Below are 26,736 nucleotides of genomic sequence, written 5' to 3' on the forward strand. Positions count from 1 at the left end.
GGTCTATAAGACCAAGTATAATAGTGATGGGAGTGTTGAAAAACACGAGGCAAGATTGGTTGCTAAAGGTTTCACTCAAAGTTATGGCATTGATTATGAAGAAACTTTTGCACTAGTAGCAAGACAAGAAACTATTAGGATGCTAATATCTCTTGCAGCTCAAAAGAAATGGAGTATTCATCACATGGATGTGAAAAGTGCCTTCTTGAATGGGTACTTAGAAGAAGAGATATATGTGGCATAGCCACAAGGTTTTGAGATTCAAGGAGAAGAAGATCAAGTGTACAAGTTGAAGAAGGCTTTGTATGGCCTCAAGCAAGCACCACGTGCATGGTATGCAAGAATTGATGGATATTTTCAGCAGAATGGCTTTCAAAGAAGTAAGAGTGAACCTACCCTTTACTACAAACAAGAAGGTAATGATATTCTCATTGTGAGTTTGTATGTTGATGATTTGTTATATATGGGTAGTAGTTCAAAGATGAAAGATGAATTTAAAGTTGCTATGATGAATGAGTTTGAGATGAAAGATTTAGGTCTCATGAAGTACTTTCTTGGCATGGAGGTTTATCAAGGTAAAGATGAAATTTTTATTTGTCAAGAAAAGTATGCAAAAGATATGTTGAAGAAATTTGATATGGCTGATAGTAAACCTCTTTCCACTCCAATTTCTCATGGAGTTACATTATGTAGAGATGATGGTGCTAAAATTATTGATGAGACATTATATAGGAGCATTGTGGGGAGTTTGATGTTTTCAACTCACACAAGGCCTAATATTGCTTATTTAGTTTCATTGGTTTCAAGGTATATGAAAAATCCATCAGAGGAACATATGAAGGCAGCCAAGAGAATTTTGAGGTATGTGAAAAACATAGTAGATTTTGGCATTCACTATTCTTCTAATAAGTTTGAGCTTGTTGGCTTTAGTGACTCAGATTGGGGAGGTAGTTTGGATGACCAAAAATCTACATCTAGTAATTATTTTTCTTTGGGTTCTAGTTTAATCACATGGAGTTCAAAGAAGAAAAGTATGGTTGCTCTCTCTTCTACAAAAGTAGAATATGTTGCGGTCACTTTAGCTGGAACACAGGCTTTATGGCTTAGAAAGATTCTTGAAGAAATTGGAAAGATATAGATTCAACCCACTGTGATTTTTTGTGACAAAATAAGTGCCATTAAATCAGCCAAGAATCCAGTTCATCATAGCAGGGCCAAACACTTTGATCTAAAACAAATATTTCATCAGAGATTTGGTACAAAATAAAATGGTTGAGTTGAAGTACATCAACGCAAAGGAGCAAATTGCAGACATCTTCACAAAGGCAACTGGAAAAGATCAGTTTTTAGCACTTAGAGATAATATTGTTAGACCTCTCAACATCAAGGGGGAGTATGAAGATTGATGTTGTTTACCTATAGTCACAACTAAAATTCTACCATTCCATCCTTATGTTCTATTTCACATAATTGTAGAATAAAGATTAACATGCATGAATTGGTGCATGATTTGTGGTAGTTTAAATAGTTTAATAAAATAATTATTAGATCCTCCTCTATATGCAATCTTGGAACACCATGTTACATAGCATTTAACAAGGGATAACTATTGTTTCTTGTAGTCAGTTATTTTAGTCTTCATTGTGATTTTTTTATCAAACTCCAAGTTCATTCAAGAGAGTAGTTTTCTCTAAATAATACTTTTCTTGTATGTAGTTTTATGCACATAGAGGTGTCCACTGATGCAACAATAAAAATTGTTTTAGCTCTGCTGTTAATAAAAAGTATTGCTCTGCTGTTAAAAATAGAGTATTCTCTATTCAAATTTTTTAAAATTGTTGTTTGGATTCTATAGGAGCTTGGGTAGGATTTTCTGTTTTGTGTTGGAGTGCTTTTTGGGTGTCCCAATCAGGGTAGGGAGTCCCAGAGTTGTTGTTTTGGCTTTCGCTCTCTAGATGTCTCAGCTTGGCCCAGGTGTATATGTTCAAGTTCCCTTCCTTTGCTCATATGCAGGTGGATTTCCTTCCTTGTCGATCTAGTAGGGTTATTTTAGGAGTTACTATTTTTTGGATGTTTTCTTGGTGGGTTTTCTTGGTGGCAATTAAAATAACTCATTGTATACCATTTTCAAACAAGTTTATTACACCTAATGTGTGCTATTAGCAAAATTTCATATGGACAAAACAATTCATAACACCCAATGTGTGTTATTTCATAGCGCCCAATGTGTGCCCTTATCAAATTGTAATACAAAAAAAACAAGTCTGTAACACCCAATGTGTGTTATTCTATTGCACCTAATGTGTTCTCTTATCAAATTGTAACATAAACAATACAAGTTCATTGCACCCAATGTGTACTATTTTTAGTAATTATGCACCCAAAGAGTGCTAATTCAAAATGGACAAAGTAAGTCTCAAACTGAGACCTATCAAAGCAATAGGCTCATTATATAAATTTAAAGTCCAACAATGGACAGCATGCTAAAGTATAAAAGTTTGAACCCTACAAGTTCAAATGGATTTTAGATCATATCACAAGTACAAGCTTTCAAAAGATGGTTTAGATAAACTCGCAAATATTTCTGGTTAAGCTCAAAATTCAAAGATTTCAAAATACTCCTAATTTCATGTAAGCCTTTCCGATTAAGGGGGGGATGTTAACATATTAACCATGATGGTATAAAAGTTAGGTTAGATATTTTAGTTGTAGTAGTTATTTTATAATAGTTATTAAATTATTATATAACTACCTTATTTATGTAATGAATCTTGAGGAATAGATACAGAAAAGTTTCCATTATGTTTACATTATTTTCTATTACATCAAATTTTGGGGTCTAACATGTCCATCCAAATGAAAACTATCTTGAAAACAGTTTCCTTGATTTAGATTTCACTCTATTTTAGAGCTCAATTGGTGTTGTGAGAGATGGAGATCTGATCTACATGAACTCATTCAACACCATTGTTGATTCTGTTTATTTTGCGATGGGAGCCATGGGATTTCACAACATACCAATTGTTATTGCTAAAACAGGATGGCCCTCTATTGGTAACAGTGTTGCAACTACTATTGAGAATTCCCAAACTTAAATGAACAATCTGATTAGCCATGTTTTGTCAAAGGAAGGGACACCCAAGAGTTCTAGGAGGAGCATCAAGACTTTCATCTACTTTGTTTTCAATGAGAATCACAAAATAAATGGGTAGGAGGTAGATAAAAATTGGGGCCTCTTCTACCCCAACAATACCGCTGTCTATCCCGTCTTATTCTCTTCCAGCTTTTCCAAAACAATAACCCTCCTCTTTTATATTGAAATGGATGAATAGGATGGGTGTGATGCTATGAAAAAGTGGGGTGCGGTTATTTGTACACCTTTCTAACCAATTTAGACTTACAAGTCTTATGGATTGATTAGTTCCCGATAGGAATTGGTAATAATGATTCTATGAATGGTGATGCATTGTTTAAGCCATCGAGAACTGGTCTTCTTATGTAAATCATTTAATTACAACAATAATTAATGGATTCTATGTTTTATTTAAGTACTTATGATCCATTGAAAAATATAGCATGCATTTTGTCTAGACTAAAACTAAATGTTTCTTGTTAAGTATTAATGAACTAAAATTCAATTTCTGTTACATTCAATAAGCCATTAGACTTTAGATTTTTCTTCCATAAAACCTTTTCCTATTTTGATAGCTTCAACCATGGTTCCCTCAGGTTCCTTCCTGACATTCCCAACTCTTCATCTTCATAATTTATCTCCATTTGGTTTTGAACTCTCTCTATCTTCCCTACTAGTCTTTTTTTCCTTTCGAATATGTTACTGAAAGAGTTCTTATTCCACCCTTTTACTTTACCTTTGATCTCTCTTTATTTAGTATAGATATTAATCATAGAGGAGCTCATAGCCAAGGAATTCCACCATCTATGAATAAGACCACTTAGGCATTGGTATGAGAGCCACATGTTCTCAAATCTGAAGGGGGAAGCCACTCTTTTTCCAGTCATTAATTTCAATAAAATAACATTGTGATCAGATCAAGTTCTAGTAATTTTATCTATAAGATGAAAGTCATCTAGATTATTCTAGTTAGTGGATAGGGTAAATCTATCAAGTTTTGCTTGGATCAGTCCACTAAACACTCTTTTGTTGGATAATGTAAACCTAGAGCCCTCCATATCTAAATCAATAAACCCCAATTTCAATATAAACTCCCCAAGATCTATCATACTATTTGATCAGTCCTCAGTTCAAAGGGGAGAATTCAAATATCCAGCTATCATCCATTTTGTGTTTTAGTTATTACCCATCTAGTTGGAAAAATTGAGCTAGAACGATTTTCTCTACCCCTTATTATGAGGAGCATATATGTTTACCAATTTTCAAAACCAACCAACTATATTCTTTTTTGAGAAGATAAAGTAATAGACTTAGGAGAAGAATGAATTAGAGTAGCAAAGATTTTATTCTTGTTCCACATAATAGCTAGACCTCCAAAAGCTCCCAAAGATTCCACTAAAACACAATTCACCACAGGGCACATAATACTAGCCATTTTTTCAAAACCTTCCTATTACATCTTTGTTTCTTGAATCATGATCGTATCTACTTTGGTATCTTGAAGAGCACACTATAAGATATGATGCTTTGTCAAACTGTCGAGACCTCCCAAATTTCATGATAAGACTTTCATTTAAAAATAGAGTTAAAAAGTTGGGACCTAAACCATTAGACACAAAGATAAAGTAATCACTTTGGTCCCTTTGTCCCACTCGTCCCTTTGTGGGTCCCTTCTTTGTTTTTCTTCACATTCCCTCAGTGCTTGTTACCTAGGTGGTTTGTGGTTGATATTTTCCTTGTCTCTTAAACAAAATTAAATCATTTGCTTGGTGCAGTTTAATCTTTTTTTTTCTTTTTTTTCTATTAACTACATTACAGTTGAGCTCTTCAAAAAGTTCCTCATTTACTTCTATTTCTTTATAAGAAGAAGAAACAAACATAATTTTCAAATGTACAAGTATCCTCTAGATAATTTGGGGGGGGGGGGGGGGGGTGTCAAGACTATCAAAAAGCTAGAGGTGATCATGGCTTAAACTAGCAAATGGTCACAAATATCCTATGTCAAAAGGGTTAGAGAGGACCAATACATGACATATTGCTTCATCTAGAATCTTATTCTAAGTAGAGTTCAAGAGAGGACCATTTCACTTTAGTATAAGGGACGAGTTAGGTTGACTAGGTGGGGATTTAGGATTACTAGTAGGGAGACCTCAAGGAGGGAGGGGAGGAGGGGGGGAGTAGGTGGGCTATGCTCTTCTCCATAGTGACTAGAGGCACGTGACCTCCTACAAAGTATGGGCAAGAGATATTCAGGTGACCAAACCTTTTACACTTGACACAGAACATCTATGTTGTCTCATACTCCAAAGGTTGAACAAAGGAACATAGATTAGATTATAGTGTCACTATAGTTGGAAACTCCTTGTTGACCTAACACTCACACAAATTCTAGAAAAGATGAATCTAGACTTAGATTGAGTAATTTTATCCACCGATAGGAGAGTACGAAATGATTCTATAAATCCTTCAAACACTTTATTGTTCCAAAATTCAAGAGAGAGGCCAGGGAGAAAAACTCAAGTTAGGAACTCCCCTATAAGGTCTACCACTAGGTCGAGTATAGGCTTCCATTTATATATAGCCAAAGTAATTTTACCATTAGATCGAAAAGACCACAACCCATTAGATAGAACATAAGTGATATCTTCCTTATTACAGAATGAGAACATAAAAATACCATTAACCAACACATTGATTTTAACACTTCCTTTCAAGGACCAAGTAGAGGTAGCCAATTTCCCAAGGAGCTCAATAGAGGGTCTAAAAAATGTAAGGAAACTCAGGTGCAAAAACAACTTCCTACACTAATCTCATAAGGAAAGTATGATGCAAATCCTATTAAAATCTTCTACACTTACAGATTCAATATCATGTAAACAACAATATTGCAGCCAACCATGCATACAGAAAATAGACAGAGAAAGGAACACATAACACAAGGATTTGTTGGTGGGGAAAAACCTTTCGATAAAATAACCCCACCCCTTCAGAACCTGCACAATGTATTATCTTCAACACGAGGTTACAATACACTTGCAATGCAAGTTCAACATCAACAACAGAAGACTCCAGTAGCTACTCACACTACCAACAATACACCTTTCTCGCATTGTATCTCTTTGCAACCCCTAAAAAATGCTTATAACATGCGCTTCACTTTAGGGCTACTCCCAAAGGTAAACCATATTAGGGTTTTACCATTCTCCTAGAAAATAGGAACCCCAAAAAAAAATTTCGGGGTGATGCCCCAAACCCCACTATTGGGGTAGAGTGTATAGTACTCAAATATCTTAGTTGCCACATGTCTTCGCCTATCATTGAATCTTCCTAACATAGCTCTTATGTGTCATAGGAATCCGTCATAACCATTTTAGTAATGATCTCCTTACACACAATTCAAGATGTCGACACATCAACACTATTTGCAAGAAATATATTTTACAAAACAAATAATAAGAATAGGAATTATACAAGGTTGAGACACCTTATTCCTGACATTCTCCCACTTGTCAAACACCTTGTAAGGGAAACAAGAACTAACTGCCATAGGCCGAAAGGCCCATAGACTCTGAACACCATCTAAACTTCTCAGTGCCCACTGGTTTCGTTAATGCATCTGCAACATTCTTCATAGTATCTACCTTTTCCAAACTTACCTTTCCATCTTCCACCATATCTCTCACAAAGTGATACTGCACATCAATGTGCTTCGTTCTAGCATGGAAACTTGGATTCTTTGCAAGGCAAATAACACTCTAACTATCACACCAAATAGTAATCTATTATGCATCAACGCCAACATCAAAATACAATCTCTTAAGCCGAATGGCTTCCTTACAAGCATGAGTAACAGCCATGTACTTAGCTTCTATAGTGGAAAAAGCAACCACAAGTTGTCGCTTGCTCATCCAACTGATGGCACCACCAAACATAGTGAACACATAAGCATTGGTGGATCTCCTGCGGTCAATATCACCTACCCAATCTGAATCCACAAACCCATGAATACAAACTAAATGTTGAGATCTAGAAGAGTTACCATGATAACATATGGAGTAATCTAATGTACCCCGCAAATATCTGAATACTCACTTAACTGCATCCCAATGTATCCGTCCAGGATTAGCCATAAATTGACTCAGGACTCCCACTGCTTGGGCAATGTCTGGTCTAGTACAGACCATAGCATACATAAGACTACTAACTGCACTAGCATAAGGTACTCTACTCATGTCCTCCACCTCACTAGGAGATTTTGGACAATCATCTATAGATAACTTTGTTCCCATAGGAATAGGAACACATAGTGGTCTACAATTTGCCATGCTGAACCTGTCCAACACAGACTTCACATACTTACTCTGACTCAACCAAAGTTTTCTATTAGACCTGTCTCTACTAATTTCCATACCCAAGATGTACCTATCTGCCCCAAGATCTTTCATCTCAAACTGTGTTGACAACTGAGATTTAAAATCAAAAATCATACCCTTACCCTTCCCAAACAGCAACATATCATCAACATATAATGTAACAATAAGAAGGCAATCATTTTCAACTCTGAAATAAACATAATGATCTGATTTTGATCTTACAAATCCAATTGACAACACAAAGGAATCAAACTTAAGTTACCGCATCCTAGTAGATTTCTTCAAACCATATAGATATTTCTTTAATCTGCAAACTAAGGATTCTTTACCTTTAACAATGTAGTGCTCAGGCTGTGACATATAAATCTCTTCCTCCAAATCACCATGAAGGAAAGTTGTCTTCACATCCATCTGTTCTATCTCTAAATCATATGATGTAGCAAGAGATAACAGAAATCTAATGGAATTCAACTTTGCAATAGGAGAGAATATTTCACCATAATCTATTCCCTCGACCTGTGAATACCCCTTTGCAACCAATCTAGCTTTGTACCTTTCAACACTGCCATCTGTACATAATTTCTTCTTGAACACCCATTTACAACCAAGAAAGTTTCTCCCTTTAGGAAAAGGTACAAGGTCCCATGTTTTATTTTTCTCTAATGAAGCCATCTCATCATCCATAGCCTCAATCTAGGAACCAAAGCCTCTTCCACAGATCTAGGCTCATCAGTGTTAGTAATCAAAGCAAAAGCACAACTGGAATCTAACATTGAATAACCAAACCTTTCTGGTTGCTTTCTTTCTCTCTTGGATATCCTTAAGGGCTAAGGTTAAGGTTGTTCTTCCTCTTCTTCTAAACTATCAGAGTTGCTAGAGCTCTCCTCATCATTAGACCCAACATGGTCTCTCTATTCAGTCTTCTCAGGGGTAGGAGGCAACTGAACAACATCTTTTTCCTTTTCTTTTTCATCTGGTTGTAGCACAATAGGAGAAGATGTTAGCTCTCTAAAAATAACATTTCTACTATACAACACCTTACTAGTCACAGGATCCCAAAGCTTGTATCCTTTCACACCAGCACTGTACCCGATGAAAATACATTTAACAACTCTTTTTTCCAACTTAGATCTTTTCTCCATTGGAACATGTGCATAAGCTTCACAACCAAAAACATGTAGATATCTAATTGAAGGCTTCTTACCAGACCACACCTCCATAGGTGTCTTACCAACAAGGGCTGATGTAGGAGATCTGTTAACCAGATAGCAAGCAGTGGCCATAGCTTCGGCCCAAAACCTTTGTTCTAAACCAGCTCCACTAAGCATACTCCTATCCTTCTCCATCAGTGTCATGTTCATTCTCTCTACAAATCCATTTTTCTATGGGGTATACGGAGTGTGTAGCAACGATCCTCCTCCTCTAACTTGACACCAGCTGATGTCAACTATGCAGCCAGCAGATTAAATGCATTTAAATGATCTGTTAAGGATCCACCTTCATCCATTCATAAAGAATACAACTTCTTCCTCAAGAACACTTTGTTCACCAAAGATTTGGCCTAATACATGGCCCCAAGTCTCTCCCACAAACTATATGTGGTTTTATCATCTAGAACATTTAGAAGGACTACATCGGTTAAACAGAGTCTTATGAGACCCTTAGCTTTACGGTCTTTGATATCCCAATCTACTTGAGCTATAGTTGCTGGTCTTGTAGTGCTTGTAGTCACTTCCCATAGGTCATGATCTTCCAACATGTCTTCCATCTTGAGTTTCCACAACTCAAAATTAGTGCCATTAAATTTCTCCACCTCCATTCTTCCATATGATGAACTCGCCATCTCAATCTGCAAATAAGATTCAGGATGCTCTGCACAAGACTCCCACTCAACTTGAGATTAGCTCAAAAAACCCTACCCAACAACTAGGATCAAAAGTTGATCAAGCTCTGATACCACTCGTAAGGAAACTCAGGTGCAAAAATAGCTTCCTACACTAATCTCATAAGGAAAGTATGATGCAAATCCTATTAAAATCTTCTACACTTACAGATTCAATATCATGTAAACAACAATATTGTAGCCAAGCATGCATACAGAAAATAGACAGAGAAAGGAACACATAACACAAGGATTTTATAGTGGGGAAAAACCTTTTGGTAAAACAACCCCACCCCTTTAGAACATGCACAATGTATTATCTTCAACACGAGGTTGCAATACACTTACAATGCAAGTTCAACGTCAACAACAGAAGACTCCAGTAGCTACTCGCAGTACCAACAATACACCTTTTTCACATCACATCTCTTCACAACCCCTAAAAAATGCTTATAACATCCACTTCACTTTAGGGCCACTCCCAAAGGTAAACCATATTAGGGTTTTACCTTTCTCTAAGAAAATAGGAACCCCAAATTTTTTTTTTGAAACCCAACTATTGGGGTAGAGTGTACAGTACTCAAATATCTTAGTTGCCACATGTCTTCACCTATCATTGAATCTTCCTAACATAGCTCTTATGTGTCATAGGAATCCGTCATAACCGTTTTAGTCATGATCTCCTTACACACAATTCAAGATGTCGACACATCAACATTATTTGCAAGAAATACATTTTACAAAACAAATAATAAGAATAGGAATTATACAAGGTTGAGACACCTTATTCCTAACAAAAAAAGGAAGCAACCAACTAGAGTAAGTTCAAGTTGTTTAGTCATTTCCTCCAAGATCACATCTCAGATGTTAAAAATATTCTCCTTCACCAAGAAAAACCCTTTGGATACAAATGGGTCTAGGGGTCGGACAACTGCACTAGCTACCTTTGAGACAAAAAATATTCCTTTTTGGATTTGGGGGGCTTAGGGGTTGCCATCAACAAGTGTTATATTTTCTTTCCGTATAGAACTAGTGGGGAGGTGGGGTGAGAGTTGGTTCTTCAGAGAGGTTACAAAGCTAGTAGTAGCCTTCAAAGGCTTAGATTGGATCTTGGGGACCCTCAGGCAAAGGGTAGGATTACACACCATAGGGGATGGGATAGTAGGAATCCCATCGATCAGCCCATGACTAGACATGAGAGCAGGGGAGAGATGCCATAGAACCAAGGGAAAGAGTTAGCAATGGAAAATTGTAGAGTTGTGGACCTGGTCTTCAATAATAATAATAATAATAAATTTTGTTATGTTAAACTATTGTATAAACGGATAAATTCTAATTCTTTTATTTAAGACATTATTATGAGATCGAGAATTAGAAATAGTATATATAATGCTATCATTTGCATGAATATTAATAACTTAGACATTTATAATTTTTTGTAGAGTTTTTAAGTTAATAAATAAATATAATTTTAGTTGTACTTGTAAAACTAAAAAAATATTTCTATTTGATTTTTTGATTGTTCATATAAATTATTTTTTAGATTCAATGAAAAATAAACTACACTTAATTTTATAATAGATTTAAACTCAAATTTTAGATGTTAAAAGTAAAATCTAGATATGTTGTAATCTTCACATTATAACCCATAAATTTAATCTTTCTATTATATTTTCTATGTAAATAATTATAAATTTTATAAATAAAACTAAATTTTATTCATTTCAAAAAATTGTCAATGAGTATTAAACTTTTACAAACAAACTATATGCACAAATTACAAGTTGTGAGTTTCAGTCTACCTAAATGCATTTCTCTAATTAGAATATGAATAATTATTCTAATAATGCATTCTCAATTTCTCATACAAATATTACAATATCTCCCCATCTACTTTTGTCACTAAGTGTTCAGATTCACCAGTATACATGTTAAAGTTTGTTTTATATATAAATTTTCTTGATACCTTTACAACTGTATATGATCTTTATTTGCATTTGTAGTGTGATTGAACACTTGCAATTAACACTCTAATTGCAAAATACCTCTTCAAAAAATAAAATATTTTCTCCTCCTAAGTTGAAAGGCAGGGGCTCCATCTTTGACAAGAGCTCTTTTTAAAATGAAACTTTCAACATGTCCCTATGTCATTGTTTAACTCTAAGTTTTTATTAAATTAAGCGGATAAGAAGTGTTCCCAAGCATATTTTAAATGATATGAAAATGATAAAGTAGAATCTTCTTCTATTTTAGTGGAGTAACAACTGCTTAACAAATGAAAATAAGTAACAAGATTCCATAATCATGGGGCAACCAACTCCACCAAGTTCTTCTAAAAAATTGATCAACAAATGGTAGCTAAAATAAGTTTAATGACCACATGGAGACCTACCCTTAGTATTGATGTCAATTTAGGGTTTATATAGTTTTGATTTCAATATTTTATAAGCTACTATAGATTTTGTTTCTAGCTTCAGACATTATAAATTAATTTCTTAATACCACCTTTAAAATTGATTAATACAATTGTTTTAACATCCAAACAAGTGCCTTTGATTTATATCCTCACATGAGATTTTGGAGAATTATTGTGCCCTCGCATAGTTGTGATCTTTGAGAGTCATAGCTATCACCATTATCATCTTCTTACACTCACCATCTTACACCAATCAACTATATCTCCATTTCTTTAAAGACTCTTGTGCATGTGCTTACAAATTTTAGAGCAACCCATTACATTACACGATATTTATAGATAAGAGGATAATGGAATCAAGTGTTTCATGAGGTTATTTTAGTATAAGACTAAAAAGGATTTCTAAAATTAAAACCATTTGTAATGTATAATACTATAAACAAATTTTTCATTTCATCATAAAGTTATCAGTAGAATATTTTAATTTTAATTTTTAACATGATATAATTTGATTTTCAATATATCTTAAAAAATAAAACATAAAAAATAAAAATGGACTAATAAGCATAATTTTAAATTTTAATCATTTTTCAATCACTATGATATAATAACAAATATTTTGCTATTTTATATCTTATAAGCAATACTTATAACAAACTCATTGTAGCCATTTCTATATCATTCATATCTTTCCATCCTTTTTTAACTCCCTATTTATATCTCTTTTCATTCTTTATTTCAATTTCCATCTACATATCTCCATTTTTTTTTTGTTAGTTACTTTGACACATTGTCTCTTATTTAATATGGAGGAAAAAAGTCAAGAAATAATTTAAGTCTACAAGACACGATTTCTAGGAATGTGATCTCAACATAAAATTCCAACAATAGTCAACTAATTACATTGTGATTTAAACTAGTCAAGTATTCTGCAAGACTTCTAATTTGTAGAAAATCATAGGTCATAAAGATTGGTAGAAAATACGAGTCAAGGAAACAGTAATTTCTAGAATGACAGATTCAACATGAAATTATAATCGAGAACAATTTATAGAAATGCGCTAACCCCGAAAGTCCCCCCGGTCATAATCATCATCGACCTCGACTTTAAATAAAATTATAAGTATAAATATAATTTATTTATAAATAAAATATATTTTAAGATTATACTAATATAAAATATATATATCATCAAATAATGTATGTAATATATATAAAAATAATTTGTACATTAGATTAACATTTACTAAATTAATTGTCATAATTTTAAAAAAAATTTCTAATATAATTTTAAATTAAATGGTAGAATACTATAATATAGTAAAATCTTAAATGAAAATTACCCATAAAAAAACTTAAATGAAAATTTATTTATGCTAACAAAATTAGAATATAAAAATACATTTTGAATGTTTAGTTTAAAAACAATTTGTATGTATGTTAGATGTGGATGTTACCGAGTATTAGATGAGAATATAAGTTCATTTTTGTATATATTAATCAAACAATAAGATAAAGAAAATTATAAATAAAATATATCATTTTCAATATATTTAAATTTTTTAAATCATTCTATATCCAACTCAATCTATTTGTTGATATAATCCTTATTGTTTATTAAGGATTGTGGGTTTAAGACATTACTTATATAATAATAACTAGAAGTAAAATTCTTACAAATGCATTGCAAGTTAATCATTATAGGTAAATATTTTATGATCTATCCATTTCTAATTGCAATGTCATATTTTAATTAATTATTAGTAACTTACAAATATTTAAAATAGGATAAATATTTAAAAAGATTAACATTTTAAATAAAATTTATATTGACAAAGTAATTGATGTTAAAAAATATATATAATGAAATACAATTACTTTAATGTTTCAATTACATTGATGTTAATGTTATAATGAAATACAATTACTTTGTCAAAATAAATTTTATTTAAAATGTTAATCTTTTTAAATATTTATCATGCTTGTACATTTCTATCAAGCATGCCAGAATTGATTCGTCAGAGTAGGATTTTCGGACGGACGTAGGATGGTCATGTCAAAGGAAGTAGGAAAGTAGACCAACGGAGATGGCAATGGAGATAAATGACAGGGCATACCCAACCAGTCGAAATAACTAGCTGGGTAGCCATTCCCCTCTCACAGGCACAATTGAGGAATTGGTGCCTCTGAATCCGAAAAAGGGGAGTTTTAGAGGTGAAGTGCAGATGAGATGAAGTCAATTTTCCAATTCTTGGCAGAGAATGGGTCTCCCTTCATGGCGAATGTGTACATGTATTTGACCTACGACAGCAGGAGAGACTCGTACAACTTGGACAACACTCTGTTCAAGCCCTCCGCTCCTGCTAACAAAAACAGAGATCCCAACTACATGAGTTAGTTTGTCGCCATGGTTGACATCGTATATTCTGCAATGGAGGGCATGGGATATTCAAATATTCCAATCGTGGTCACTGAAAGCGGTTGGCCATCATGTGGGACTCGCGAGAAGGCCTCCATTGTCACGATTGAGAATGCCCAGACTTACAACAACAATCTGATCAAACATGTGTTGTCCAATGTAGGGACTCCAAAGAGGCCAAGAAAGAGCATCAAAACATTCATCTTTGCTCTGTTCAACGAGGCCCTGAAGGGGGGGGGATGAGACAGAGAAACACGATGACCTCTTCTACCATAACAAGTCCTCTGTTTATTTTGTTAACTTTACTCCCTAGGATAGATGGCTCCCCTACTTAACTATAATCTGGCTATAGCCGCTGTAGAAGTGGTAAGAATAAAAGCCAACCATAAATAACATTATATGGGTTGTGCCAGACTCGCTAGTGGAAAGTTATTGATAACTAAGCTCATAAGTAGGACACTTTTATTATAAATTGAATATGCATGTTGAGTTTCACCTCCTAGCTTGTATTTCTTTATTGATGTACCTCTTTAAAATGATCTTGTTATTTTTATGCATTGGTTAATATATGTTAAGGGCATGTTTGGCCATGGTAATAGGAAATGGGAACTTGTTATTCTGGAATAGAAAATGGGAGTGTCTATTCCTATTCCTTGTTTGGTTAGACAAACTTGAAATTGGAATTTGAATAGCAGACGAACAATGTTGATAGACCAAAGAAGTATAGGTGTGGTAGATGAGAGCAAGATTCTGAGCCCTATAGATGACACCAATTTCATCAACAAGCACAATTTCTAGTGCCCTTTTGTGTGGGGGTTTAAAGACATAGGCGAGGCTTTGAGGAGGGTTGCAGAAGGAGTGGCTCTGGTAAGGCCGTGACGTTAGAGTAAGTGCGATGAACAAAATCCAAAAAGAGGTGAGGAATACAAATTTGGAGGGAAAAATAAAGGTGTTGACAACCCATGCTTGTGAAAATTTCTATTGCAATCACTGATTACTAATCTCCAATCTTAAATGATTATTTAATTGTCAAAAATTATTTCATAGAGAATATTGAAAAATAACACAACTACAACTTCACTTAAAAAATATACAGAAAGAAATTTTCAACATAATGATATAATATTTTCAAACACATTATCCCTAGAAAAACTCCTAAGGGAAAACTAGTTCTATAGATGAGGAAAATATATTAAACTTTAGCAAATTAAGAGATACAGAATTCCTTTCCTCATACTAGTAGAACCTCGACAATCTCCCATTTTCTCCTATTGATACTCCCCCACAACTATCCTCACCATTATCACTATGCCCTTGCTAACAATGCAAGACTATTTGATATCACAGCAAATTCTTCTCTAGCTTGTTGTTCTCCAAATGTCTTGTGACCCACTTTTATACTACTCTTGTTGGAATACCAACACCCAAGATTGATTCTCGATCAATGGCTAAGATTTAAAACAACTCAATAACCAATAATTAAATGTGTTTCTAGTTGCTTCTAAAAGTGGTGAATTAATCAACCACTAATTGTCACTACTCTAACCAATTTATTAGTAAAATAATTATTTCTTAAATAATACCATGTGGATGAATAATTTTCTAAGCTACCAAACTAATAATTTTTTCACAGGCATAAAAAGATAACGTGTGCCTCTAAATCCAATAAAGGGAATTTTCACTGCTAAAGTTACTCCCTAGGTGGCTTCCATGCTTAACTATAATTTGGCTATGGTCACTACAGAATTGGTAAAAAGAAAAACAAACCCCAAATAACATTATAAGTCAATCATAGGTTGTCTCTACTCCAAAATCTTTATTGGAATGTCATTGATAAATACATTGTAATGTTTGAGATTTTTATTATAAATGCATTGTAATGTTTGACATTTTTATTATAAATTGAATATGCATGTTGAATTTCAAATCCTAGTTTGGATTTCTATCTTGATGTGCCTATTGAAGATGGTCATGTTATTTTTATGCATTAGTTAATAAATGCTAGGAGTTGATTAAAGAGATATGGATCAAATTGAATGATACTTGACCATGATTATATGAATATTATGAATATTAATTAGTGACTAAATACATTATTTTAGATTATTTAGCTATGTGATTGAACAACAACATAGGTATAGGTTCGTAGATGAAGACGATGTCAATTCTAACTATTCTTGGTATAAAATGGTGCAATTTAAAAAATACAAATCAGTTTAATTTGTTGTATTTTTAATCTAATTTTTTTGTACATTTAAAGAATTGTATAGGTGGATTATAATAGTCATATTAATAAAAAATTTTACAAAAATTCATTGTAGTATCTAAAAATGAGTTTTTGCCCATATGTGTATGGAGGTGTCGTTTTACATGGAAAAAAACTATGCTCAACAATATGATCTAGATATCTTATAGAATCTAGAGATGCTCTTAACAATTAAATATATGGATTAGTTGTTGGTATCTCTAACCATTGTTTTCTATTAGTGTCAACCAGTTAGTCATTTATAAGTCAAAGTCAAATGGTCATCACTGCAACTAAGCGACTCTATATATGTCGAGTCATGTACATAAGTGACTATGTACTGAGCTCTATAAGAGTCAAGTAAGTTTATTTTCATCTATTATTTCTATATGAGTCAAGCTCAACAATGACCGATCAAGTTACAAGTATACAAATTTCAAGTTATATAGTGTGTGTGCTGAGAAAAATACACATTGAGCATCAGAAAGGTAATACATGCCGAGCAACAACAATGTCGAGTATCAGGACATAGTAAAGACTGAGCAATGCAAAGTTTACATAAAAGTCAGGAATGGAATAGAGTTTGAGGAAAAATGAATATTAGGCTAACTTGGAAGGAATATTCAATTTTTGAAGAGGTTGTTACAAAATATTTAATCCTTACAGAGGTTGTTACAGAATATTTACATGATGTGGATCACATATCCCTATGTTGTGTGTTCAACGAACAAGATGTAGAGGTAAAACATGGAACCATCTAGAAAAGTATTTACAAAACCCTTTAAGTAATGATGATCTTAATGTAGATCATAAACATGCAGAGTAAGAGAAAGGGTAGAGAGGTGTATGCATGCAAGAAAGAAGTAATATGCAAGAGAAGGATTGAGAATAGATCAGAAGTCAGCGAAGGGTTTTGTTATCATGTAACAAAGAAAGTGACCTAGTCATGGTAGTGAAGTGAAAGGGAAAGACAAGTAATAGAGGAGAGGACTAGTTAGTAAGAGAAGACTCGAAATCATCTTACAGAGAAAATCGAGAGTCAAGTACTAAATCAATTTTAACCAACTTGAATCAGGGAAAATCTCTTAACAAAGTGGTGTTAATAGATCTTTGTAAATTTCTTAATAGATTTCTTACTTTTTTGTAAGCGTTAAATCCTCTAACAAGGTGAGACCTAGTAGTCTCTTAAACCTTTAATAGAGAAGATTCCTCACAGTGTAGATCATATCTTATGATCAAACATTGTAACCTTAACTAGTTAACTTTATTACTATAGTACTAAAGATTTGTGGGTGTCATCCCCACCTCAGTTTTACTTTCACCTTGTAGGATTTCTAGGTAACAAATTTTGTGTTATGTGTTTTATTTTCATGCATGTGATTGATCAAATATTACAGTAGACTTGCATTACAAGTTTTACATGCACCAGTTATTGATAGATGTGAATGAATTGGTGAAATTTTAAAAGTGTTAAAGATTTTGATTCATTCCCCCCCCCTTACTCTTAGTATCTTGTTTATCCTATTTAAACCTCCATAAATCAATAATTGGTATCAGAGCATTAGTTCTCTAAGAGAAGCTTAAGAGCTTGGAGATTAAATCCCTAGTATGGAGGCATTCAAACTAGACAAGGTTGTTGACAATCAACTGATCGACATCCAACTGACATTGTAGAAACTTGAGAAGGCAAAACAAGATTCAAAGGATTCCCTAAAAAGGAGAAAGGAAATTTCCATCCAAATAAAACAATTTTCCTATGAAGAAGTTGAGACTAAAGGACTATTTGAATCAATCAATCCGAATAAAAAAGCATCTGGAAATCTACTTGACAAAAAAAAAGTCTTGAATGAAGAAATAAGAGCATTGAAAATAGAATATGAAATCTAATTAGTGAGACTATGTGAAGTGACTAAACAAAGAAAGAAAGATGAATAAGAAAGGACTATGGATGAAGAAGACAATAGGGTAATGGCTACCAAACTTGAAGAAAGGATATCAGATCTACAGAAGCTCACACACACCCAACTAGATTTGATGAATCAACTAATGCTTGTAAATTAGGAGTTGAATCCCAAGGATTTGGAAATTGAAAATCCCAAATCACAGAGTGACATACTAATGAATGAATTGAAAACTAAGAAAGAATCCATGGAAAAAATTCAACAAAGCAAAGGAAGCAATGTAGTACTTTGAAGAACTTATGAAGTCATCAAGTTGTTCTAATGGGTTAGGACATTCATGCACTTAGAAACAAGAATCATCCAAAAATGGAGAACTGAGGAATGTAAGGTCAAAGGACAAACAAACATGTTGTCACTATGGCAAACTTGCTCATACTGCAAATATTTGTCAAAGAAAATATGGTATGAAAAATTCTAAACCTAAGTTTAATGGTTACTATTTTTACTGCAAGAAACAATGACATCAAATACATGAGTGTAGGTCTAGACTAAAGAATGCACCTACTACACCTAGATTTGAAGGATATTGCTATAATTCTTAGAAATATGGGCTTAGAGCATATGAATGAAGATCATAAAAAAAAACCATACTAGACAAATTAGAGAAAGAATTATGCACCTAACTATATATGTTCCAAATGTCACAAGTTTGGACATCAAAGCCAGAATTGCATAATTCAAGTATATTCAACAAATCAGACAAAGGACAAAGGCAAAGGCAAAGAGGATATTGAGAAAATTAGGAATGAAATGAACTAGAAATGGTAAAGGAATGAAGAAGATGGAGCTAATGGAGCTTAGGTCACCCAATCCAATGTAGAAGGTGATCATGTCATCTCAAACTAAGCAAGAGAGGTATGTATAGAACTATACACTTAATTCATATATCATACATCGACTTTCCTTACATGTAAATGTGCCAAAAGTTTATATTTGCATACATACTATACATAAGAACAAATTTATGAAAGGTTACTGAGTGTCAGTAAAATTGTCTATGTTGATTGAGCATTGCAACATAGACCAAGCACTTCAAAAGAGGAATAATAGAAACTAAGTAATTAAAAGAGACTGAGTTGTAATACAAAGACCTAGTTGAAAGGAATCAATATCGACTGAGTTAGCTAGCTTCCACTCACCTAAGTACACAACATTAATGGAGACTCTAAATCGATCAAAAGAAGGTATATAATGAATTTCAAAGACATTATTTCATACCTTGCATTTATATTTTTGAGAGCTTGTAGAAATTTGGTAATTATTAGCAACCAACTAAGATTTCAAGAATGATTTGATCAAGAAGCTTGAACAAGTGGAGAATTTAAATTGTGTCAAGTATTTAGAAAATGAAGAACTTCAAGCCCTAGCTACTAACATGGTAGCTTCATCAACAATTGGAATGAGTCAAGAGGTTAGTAGAAACCAACTAGTGAAGAGCGATGCTTGTCCTCCACCAAAGTTTCATGATATTCCAAACATTGCTATGAAAGGAGACTCAATGGGTGTGTTATCTTTGATACTGCCTAAATTTATTCTGATCCATGATGTTAGAAGCTTTTTATATGTGAAAAATTATAGTAGGAGATTATAAATTTAGGGAATCTTATGAGAAGTTTTGCAATAAAGGAATCTTGAAGGACAAATTCCAAATTGTTGAGAGGAAAGGGTTGACTCGTGCCCTAGGATTTTTGATAAATTTCAAAATCGAGTGGATTAAATTTATTTTCAGTAGAATTCATGACATGGATTATTGGCTACAAAATGGACTAGTGGAGATCACAAAGAAAATGATACGCAAGGTTATGGGCTATTCAACCTTAACAAGAAGAAAACCATGTGATGTTTGAGACATGAGGAAATTGAGGAGAATATAGGAGCCAGGTGGAATGGATGTGGTTTTTCCATTGCAAACATCTATGATCCCCTAATTGAATTTTTAGTAAGAGTTATTGTTCACAAATTCTATCAATTGAGTAGATTGAATAGTGCACCTTGTATGGCTATGGATCAAGCATGGAAGATTGTGATGAAATATCATGAGTATGGTCTTGTCGAGCTATAGAGGTTACAACTTGTAGATAATTTATCATCAATAAGAAAAGAAAAGAACTCAATGTGTAAGTTTGATGTAGTGAAAGGCAAGAGAATCCCCAAAGGAGATGTCCTAGCCCCCGACAAACAAGCACACAATAGAAGATAAATAAAAATGCAAGATTTGAAGCCAAGTCATAATAATTTATTTATAGATATAACTAATTACATGCAATGTGTCAGGCTGTAAGGCCTTCCCAGTTATGGCCAAATACAAAGCAAGTAACAATTTTGCAAGATCCCTCAAGACCCATCCAAGCCCTAGCTAGTCCAGGTCCACACTCTAGTAGAAACCTTTAAGGAAGATCCAACTAGTACTCGCAAGTCCACCAAGCAATCTCCTTGTTTCCCAAGCCTCAGCTACTAGCCTTTCTCAAAATCCGCTCCTCTACCACCTTCTTTTCTCCAATATGGATACATAATGACTAAGGAGTTCACCACAACCCCTACTCATACCAATCCAAGCCACATGTTAGCCTAGAAACTTGAAAACTAAATAAACCTAGCATTAAATACTTGAAGAGCCACAAGTGGGCCTCCAACAAAAATTAAATACCAAATGCCTTTAAAGGATTACAATACATATTAAATACATCAAAATTAGTTACCCAAGACCTAGATAGGTCCACTCAACCCTACTAAAATCTCTTAATCATGTAAGATATCCAACTACCTTGTGATGCTCCTGCATCAGACTCGCTATGTACAAAAAGATGTTCTCAATAGCTGAAAGAACATCTTCTAGGATTCAACACATAAATCCCAAAATGGTTCTTCAAATACATGTCCTCCAATTCTTCAACTTGTACACTTTTTCCCTTGGTCTTCTACTACTTCTTCACATCCATCCTTAGTATTCCATAGGTTTTCTATCTATAGTTGTTGCCAGCTATTTCATAATCTGCCAACTCACATTGACTGCCAATACTTAGGTTCCTTCTACCGACCTCTTCATTCTACAGAGGGATCATGGAATGCTTCCTACCTCGTTTCTAAACTATAAACACATTCTTAACACAATCATGCACAACCTTGCAATCATACTGCTAAGGTCTACCAAGCAATATATGACAACTATTCATGTCTATAATATCGCACAACACTTGATCCTTATACTTCCCAATCTATAAATCAGCAAGGCATTGCTCCCTCACTTCCAAAGTATGTTCACCTTGCAACCAACCAATCCTATAAGGATAAGGATGTATCACTCTCTTCAAACCAAGTTTTTCAACCATATGCTTAGCAACAAGGTTATCAGTACTACCACCATCCACAATGACATTGTAGACTTTACCACCAGACTTACAATGAGTCTTGAAAAAATTACTCCTTTGACAAGATTCCCTCTAACAAACCAATACTCAGAGCTATCAAATTTCCACAATCCAGTAATATTGTCATTTTTTTTTTTTGGGCATGATTGTGTGAGCTTTTTTGTCATCAATGTTTTAGATCATACTACATGATCCATCATCAGGATGCAAGAGAATCAATTGTTCTCGTTGATTCTCTTGCATCCTGATGATGGATCACGTAGTATGATCTGAAATGTTGATGAAAACAATGCTCACACAATCATGCCCAAAAATCAAATATGGCAGTAACCAATACTTGTTGAGCCAATAAAGTCTCTCCCTGCCCAGGTCCATGGTCTTTAACCTCATTCGCAATAGCAACTCTTCTATCACCATTCTTTTGCGGAAACTCATACGACCCATGTCCTTCTTCATGAAAACTAAAACAAGTGCCCTTAAACTCACCTCTACCTATCCTTATCTTCTACTCAATAGGTTTTGGATCATCTTTTGTACTCGGCTTAGCCTTTTCTAAGTAGTCCTACTTCTCCTTCCCTCAAGATCTACCTTGATTCTTCCTCTTTAGCTTCTCCTCTACTCTCAAAGCATACTGATAAGTATCCTCAACTAATGAAATATTTAGCATAACAACCTCATCTTGAATATTGAATCTCAAACCATTAATGTACTGTACTACCTTCTCCTTTGATAATTCTCTATGCCCAGACTGAATAGTCAACTTTTAGAACTCCTATGTATAATCTTTCATAGTCATATCCTTCTACTTCAGATTCTACAACCTCTTAAAAAACTCAAGTTCATAATCAACATGAATGAATTTAACCTTTAATTTAGTCATGATCAACCTCCATCTAGTGATCTTCATTTTACCTTCCTCTTCTCTATCCCTTTGCAGTTCCTTCCACCAAAGAGCAGGATGCCCCTTTAGCTTAGTTTGTGCCAACCTTACTCTGAGTGGATCCTCAATATCCTCAAGCTCAAAGTAGTCTTCCAATTCACCAATCCAATCAATTAGGTCTTCAAGATTCAAAGTACCTATGAAATTAGAAACCTTCATCTTATGCTTCAACTTGAACTAAGATCTAGGTGTAGCAAAGTAATCAACCCTATTTCCCATAGGTCTCTCCACATGATAGTTTCTTTCCTCGCCACTCAATCTAGCAATTTAAAAGTCTTCAAAAACTTCCTCATAACCATCTTTAGTACCCATATGCCTAGGTACACCACCTATATCACTTCTAATCTCAACAATCATATCACTCTTCAACAATGCCATCTTAGATCTGAAAATGGTTTTAATCTCCTCTATTTCAGATCTAAAATCTTCTTTAACCTTCTCTGAGATCCTTTCTTAAACAACATCACTAAGATCATCCATAACCCTAGGGTCCAATCTTCTTGGAGGAATCTTCCAAGATTTTTACAAACCCTAATAAATCCACTTCACAAGGCCCTAGTGCAAACTGCCTCAACTTCGACACTCAATCTACACACTTGGAACAACCTTCACTCTAATACCACTTGATGTAGTGCAAGGTAGGAGAATCTCCAAAGGAGATGTCCTAGCCCCCAACAAATAACCACACAACAAAAGATAAACAACAATGCAAGATTTGGATGCAACTCACAATAATTTATTCATAGAAATAATTGATTACATGCAATGTGTCAGGCTACAAGGCCTTCCTAATTATGGCCAAATATAATGCAAGTAATAGTTCTACAAGATCCCTCAAGATCCAATCCAAACTCTAGCTATTCCAAATCCACACTCTGGTAGAAAGCTCCAAGGAAGATACAACTGGTACTCACAAGCCCACCAAGAAATATCCTTATTTCCCAAGCCTCAGCTACTAGCCTTTTTCAAAATTCGCTCCTCTAATACCTCCTCTTCTTGAAGATGGATAAATAATGACTAAAGACTTCACCACAATCCTTACTTATACCAATCTAGGCCACAAATCAGCCCATAAAGCTAAAAATAAATATACCTAATATTAAATATTTGAAGAGCGACAAGTCGGCCTCTAATAGAAATTAAATATCAAATTCCTTTAAAGGCTTACAATACTTATTAAATACATGAAAATTAATTACCCAAGACCCAAATAGGTCCACTCAACCCTACTAAAATTTCTTGATCATGTAGGATAGCCAACTACCTCGGGATGCTCTTGCATCAACGTTTGAATCCCTCATTGTTTGTATTTCTTTGATATCATGAAATATTTTCCTAATATTGGTGATGTTATATGGGAGCAAGACAAACCAATGACAAGGAAGATCGATGAGTAAATCACTCAATTAGGAGAACATTTTGAAAATGTAATGAATGCTTACTTTAATAATTTTAAGAAAATGATGAAAAGGAGAATGAGGATTCCTAAAGAGTTGGTCATATAATATTATGTTGACATGTTTTCTTGTTGATATAGACAAAACCTTTGTATAGGCAGTTAAGTCAAGGAAGGCTTGGGTAAGTTTTGATTATCAAATAGATAGTGATGTAGTGAGTGCAAATGTTGAGACACTACTGAAGTAAGAGATAAATACTGAGGTTGAACCTTTTGGTAGATATGAGGAAACCAAAGAAAGAATAACTATAGAAATCAAGATAGCTTCCAAGGAGAAGAAAAGGAAGAAAATAATTGAAAATTTAGAAGCTAAATTGGGCACCCTAAGCAAGGGAAAGTACTATTAGAATTGACACAAGGTGTTGGTGAAGATGAAGAACAAGACAATAGTGATGAGGAAGAAGAAAAATAAGAATAAGGTGACAAGGGAAAATCCCTAGTTGTCATCATGTCACCAAGAAATAAGGCTTAAAGAACAAAGAAGAAGTTGACAATGACACCTCCACCACCAAACAAGCCAAGGACTAGGGCAGTTGCTAGTGTCTAGTAGTTTGCAAAGAAGAAAGTACCAAAGTCTACTGAGCCTACACTAGTACATTTTTGCAAATATGTGACTATGTGACTAAAAATTTTAGTCACATGACTAAAATTAATCACATTCAACTATTTCTTTGTAATTTACAAGTTTAGGTGACTAAATAATTGACTAATTTGATCACCACATAAAATCACAAGATCAACCAAATAGAAGTGACTAAATAAACTACCAAATACATGATTGAATAAGTGTCTAGATAATTAATCACTTAAGTACAAGTAACGAAATCAAATACCAAACAAATGATGAAAGAAGTGACTCCTTTATAATCGTATTTGATAATGTTTGCTCTCCACTTATTGTATTGCATGAGAAATTCATATTTATATGTCTCATATCACAAATATGAATTTCACTTGATTTAAAAATTGATTAATAGACAACATTTAGAGATAAAGTCATAACTAATAGTTACAATTAAACAAATTTCTAGTGACGATCTACTATTTCGTAGTGGTTTCTTATACCTTCAAAAACCTACACATTGACCTTTGTGTCTATCAATTTGCATTTTAGTTAAATATCTATTACATGATTTATAATAACATTATATAAAAACTATTTAATAAAAATTAAAATTTATATAAAAGATACAAAATACTAATATATGGTTACCATAATATATGTTAAGGAAAATAAACATTTCACTTAAAAATATCTTTAAAATTGAAAGAAATCTAAATTCTACACATATATTTAAGATATTAATTGATAATTATAAAATATTAAGTAAATCTATTTTATAATATTCAAACATTAAAATAATTTACTATGCTTAAAATATACGGTTCATTATTCCCTACTATAAAAAAGTGTATTTCAAGATTTTTGGAAGACAAAATAGTTATTTTAATGTAAGTATTTAAGTTATTTTAATTATTTCAAATGAAAATGGAAACTATTATTATTATCTAAAATTAGAACTTATAAAAAATAAAAAATACTCATTCATTTTCATTTAGGTGGTAATGTATTGAGAACTCATTCATTTATATTTAGGCACAAAAATGAGTGGAAGAGTAAGGTAGGAGGTAGCATGCACTCATTTTCATTCTCTTGTTTCTTTGCATGATTTGTGTTGTCTTACAAAAAGAGATGAAGAAGGGGGAAAATAAATCAACAATAATGATGGATGCATTACTGCAGTCTAATGTGAAGCTTTTCAATCACTGGACTTTCAATTAAGATATTGAGGTAAGGATTTCAAATTCCTTCATATACTAGTTGTTTAGTCTTTGATTGTATTTTTATCGTAATCTATCGATTATATATTTTCTCTCTAGTTTGCTATTCATAATCCCACCTGTGGAACTACACAACGATTTGATTAGTGGTATTAGTTTTACAAGAGTTAGCATTACCAATGACATTATTTGAATAAATTTCTTCAAAACGTAAAGTTATTGGAAGCATTGAATCCTAAAGTCCATCTTAACAAATAAAGAATACATTTACAAAGAACCAAATCCTTCCATATGAAATGCACTTACTTTCCTAAAGGATTTAGGAGGAGAATAGAAGTAAGCAAAGACTTTGTCAACCAAGGTTTCAAGAACCTTGAGCCACGTCCACCCATCCCCATGTCCTAAGAACTTTGTAACATAGATTGAGACAAGAAAATGAGCACAACACTTTGAGATAACCCCCCTAATGCATAAGTTTTTAAGATCACCATCATTATTAATGAGATGTTAGAGATTGCTTCTCTCCTCACTTTTAGATAGGCCTCTGCCACTTACACAATTACACGTTAGAACCATCTTGTCATGTGCATATTCCTTTATTCGCTCATCAATAGCTCTATAAAATTGGGCTTGATTAGGAGTTCCATCATTATGTTCTAGAAAAAAACATTCTATCATATACTTAGGGAATATTATGAGTATCAATACTATACTTTCTAGAAAGGGCACAAAATGACACACAATATGCTCTATGCTAGAGT

Source organism: Cupressus sempervirens, chromosome 3, assembly GCF_028749045.1.
Source record: "Cupressus sempervirens isolate cs-2001-9-10 chromosome 3, ASM2874904v1, whole genome shotgun sequence".
NCBI classification, from domain to species: domain Eukaryota; kingdom Viridiplantae; phylum Streptophyta; class Pinopsida; order Cupressales; family Cupressaceae; genus Cupressus; species Cupressus sempervirens.